The sequence below is a fragment of the Triticum urartu genome, chromosome 6 (assembly GCF_003073215.2).
Source record: "Triticum urartu cultivar G1812 chromosome 6, Tu2.1, whole genome shotgun sequence".
NCBI lineage: Eukaryota > Viridiplantae > Streptophyta > Magnoliopsida > Poales > Poaceae > Triticum > Triticum urartu.
This window is the reverse complement of record NC_053027.1, coordinates 188,693,621-188,697,932: the sequence shown is the minus strand read 5'-3', so window position 1 is coordinate 188,697,932 and position 4,312 is coordinate 188,693,621.

Sequence of the window (4,312 nt, the reverse complement as noted above, 5' to 3'; positions counted from 1 at the left end):
CTGCAACCAAATAACAAAGAGTCTCTTGTGTCCCCAACACACCCAATACAATGGTAAATTGTATAGGTGCACTAGTTCGGCGAAGAGATGGTGAAACAAGTGGTATATGGATAGTAGATAAGGTATTTGTAATCTGAAAATATAAAAACAGCAAGGTAACTAATGGTAAAAGTGAAGCGTAAACGGTATTGCAATGATAGGGAAATAAGGCCTAGGGTTCATACTTTCGCTAGTGTAAGTTCCCTCAACAATACTAACATAATTGGATCATAAAACTATCCCTCAACATGCAACAAAGAGTCACTCCAAAGTCACTAATAGAGGAGAACGAACAAAGAGATTATGGTAGGGTACGAAACCACCTCAAAGTTATTCTTTCCAAACAATCCATTGGGCTATTCCTATAAGTGTCACAAAGAGCCCTAGAGTTCGTACTAGAATAACACCTTAATACACAAATCAACCAAAACCCTAATTTCACCTAGATACTCCATTGTCACCTCAAGTATCCGTGGGCATGATTATACGATTTGCATCACACAATCTCAATTCATCTATTCAACCAACACATAGAACCTCAAGGGGCGAAGATGTAGCTGGTGGGTCCCAGCAGTCGAGGGGCTGGTGGGTCCCAGCAGTCAGGGGAGTGAATCATTTTGGTTTTTTTTGCCCGGGCGCACTTCCTTGCATGCGAAGATGTTGCTGGCTGGTGGGTCCCAGTAGTCAGGGGGCGAATCGTTTTTTTTGCCCGGACGCACTTCCTTGCGTGTGAAGTGTAGCTGGTGGGTCCCAGCAGTCGGGGGAAACGTTTTTTTTGCGAAATACGGTGGCCCGTCTGGTGGGTCCCTACTGTCAGGTGGAGGAATCATTATTTTCTGCGTAATAAGGAAGCACTTCCTTGCTGCTGCCGTGGACCCAGCTGTCGGCCTCTCCACGTACAGTCCACGTCCGATGGAAGTCGTTCCTTGACCACGTTGACCACGCCGCGCCGAGAGCACCAGGGTAGTGGACAACGGCGAGGCCCTAGGAAGGGGACAACACAGAGGCAGGGAAGACTCGGCAGTTGTTTCCCCCGCGGAGGGGAGTACGACTGTACGAGAGTTTACTGGTTCGTCTGCCGTCGCCGGAGAATAACAGCAGGTGTGGGTGAGTAGAGGGGATGGCTAGGCCAGCGATGGGAGTACGGTCGGGCGGTGAGGCCTGCGCGGCAGCACACGCCGGCCGACGGGAGGAGGGAGCAGGCAGTCCCGCCGGCGCTTGTTTGAGCGGCTGGAGCAGGAAGAGCAGAAGATTGAAGAAGCACGACCGGCCGTTGGATGGACATCCAACAGTCAGTGCTTGTGCCGTCAACCTTTTTTTAGGAAAGCCTCAAATCTGTGGAAAACAAGCATACAGCCCATCTGCCATTATTTCTAATAATTTACAGCCATTTGCTAATTCTTAAGGTTTTTTTGGAGCCCATATTCTTTTTGTTGCAGTACAGCCCATATGTGGCCAACGGTTTAAAAAATTATATGAAATTTTGCATATTTCGGTGCGGTCCAAACTGTTTTTAATCCCGAAATTTCGACTCACATTCAAACTGATTTTAAAAATAAATGTATATCAATATAAATCCAACAAATTCTCCAAGCATAAAAATTAATGTAATTTAGAATCTTGAAATGAAAAAAAAGATATTTGAAACTAATTGCCGGTTTGATGTGTTTTAAAAATGTACAACACATTTCTCATTACTGATGGGCCATTTTCTCGGCCAGCCGAATAAAAGCTCTCCTCCTCTTGACAGATTTGCAGCCCAACAGGCCTGACAAAGCGACTTGGCAAATCACAAAAAACTGGGCTGTGGCCGTGGACCCAGCTGTCAGCCTCTCCACGTACAGTACTCTTCTGATGGAAGTCATTCCTTGACCACGTTGACCACGCCGCGCGGAGAGCACCACGACGGTGGACGATGGCGAGGCCTAGGAAGGGGACGACGCGGCAGTGGAAGCCTACGTGGAGAGGACTATGAGGGTTCACTGGTTCGGCTGCGGTGTGAGGCTGCCGTCATCGCAGGGCCTGGCCAGCGGTGGGAATAGTAGGGGTGGTGAGGCCTCTGTGGAAGCACAGCCGGCCACGGGAGAAAGGAGCATGCGGCACGACCGGCGCTGCTTTGGGCGGCTGGAGCAAGAAGACCAGAGGTTGAAGAAGCACTACGGCCGTTGGATGGACATCGTACGGTCACTGGAGGCTAGAATCGTTCATATTGACTAAGTTGACAAAGCCCTTCGTCCCCGTCAACTTAGTAGGCCCACAAGTTAGCCTCCCAGCAAGGTGGGTCCCAGCTACCCGGGGGAGTATTCATTTTTTTGTGCGTAATAAGGAGGCACTTCCGGTGGGTCCGAGCTGACAGCGGGGGGAACATTTTTTTCGTGAAATACGGTGGCCCGTACGGTGGGTCCCAGCAATCAGGGGGAAACGATTTTTTCGCAAAATACTGGTGGCCCATCCGGTGGGTCCCTGCTATCAGGTGGAGGAATAATTATTTTCCGCGTAATAAGGAGGCACTTCCTTGCGGCTGCCGTGGACCCAGCTGCAGCCTCTGCACATACAGTACTCTTCTGATGGAAGTCGGTCGTTGACCACGTTGACCACGCCGCGTCAGAGGCACCAGCGGCGGTGGACGACGGCGAGACTTAGGGAAGGGGCGACTCGGAGCCGGGAAGACGCAGCAGTGGATGCCCGCGAAGAGGAGTTATGAGGGTTCACTGTTCGGCTGCGGTGTGAGGCTGCTTGTTCGCCGCAGATTAACAGGGGGGGGGTAGTAGAGGGATGGCCTGGCCAGCCGGTGGGGAGTAGTGCGGTGAGTCACGGCATCACAGCCGGCCATGAGAGGCAGGAGCACGCGGCACGACCGACGCTGGTTTGGGCGGCTGGAGCAAGAAGACCAGAGGTTGAAGAAGCACTACGGCCGTTGGATGAACATCGTACGGTAACAGGAGCTAGAATCGTTCATATTGACTAAGTTGACAAAGCCCTCCGTCCCCGTCAACTTGGTAGGCCCACAAGTCAGCCTCCCACTATGCTGGGTTCCAGCTGGCAGGGGGAATATTCATTTTTTTGTGCGTAATAAGGAGGCACTTCCTTGCGTGCGAAGATAGCTGGTGGGTCCGACATGTCAGCGGGGGGCACTTTATTTCGCGAAATACAGAGGCCCTTCCGGTGGGTCCCAGATGTCAGGTGGAGGAATCATTATTTTGCGCGTAATAAGAGGCATTTCCTTGTGTGCGGCCGTGGACCCAGCTGTCAGCCTCTCCACGCACAGTCTACTTCCGATGGTGTCGTTCGTTGACCACGTTGACCACGCCGCGCCGAGCGCATCCAAGGTGGTGGACGACGAGGCCCCGGACAGCAACGAGCCGGAGATGGGAAGACGCGGGAGTAGAGTCGTAGACGGAGAGGTGTACGAGGGTTAACTGGTTCTAGTGCGGTGTGGTTCGGCAGTCGGTGGAGAAGAACAGGAGGTGTGGAGGGGTGGAGGGATGGCCTGGCCAACGGTGGAGTAGCGCTTCATAGCGAAGCGTGCTAAGCAGAGCTGCTAGCAGCAGGAGGCGGGAGGTGGTCCCGGCGGCGCTGGAGGAAGAAGACGAGAGATTGAAGATGGATGCGTCGTTGGATGTAAATCCAACGGCTAACATGTCAGAATCATTTGTTGACTAAATTGACAACGACTTGCATTGGCTTCGACCTATTGGCCCACATTTCAGCCTCCAAAAATGTGGCACGTATTCAACCCATTTTTTCAGAATTTACAGTCTTTTTTGCGCGGTAGAATTTACAGTCAATTTGATCTTTTTTTGAATTACAGCCATTAGCTGGGCTGGGTGAACAAATAATGTAGCGTCCATGCGGCCCGTTTATTTTATTTCCTAAAAAATTACAGGCCATTTGCACTTTCTCGAAATACACGATTTTGCTGGGCTGATTCTAATTATAATGTTGGGTTGGGCCAGCAATGTTATCAAAAAATAAAAAGGGGCTGAGCATTTTGTTATAAATATATTTAAATAATAAGTGATATTATTACATTCGTCCTTAAATCTTACCAAGCTTTTGTACACAATCACTAGGATTTTCGTGCCAAAACAATCCAGGATTTTATTTGTTAAGAAATTATTTTTATAAGTTAATAAGATGTGGGATATTGTTTTCTTACATATGTAAGTATCTGTTAAATATATGATGACAATAAAAATAATATATAATAACATATAAATATTTTTTTAGAAAAACAGGGAGCATCTCCCCGGTTCCATTGCTGAGAACGAAA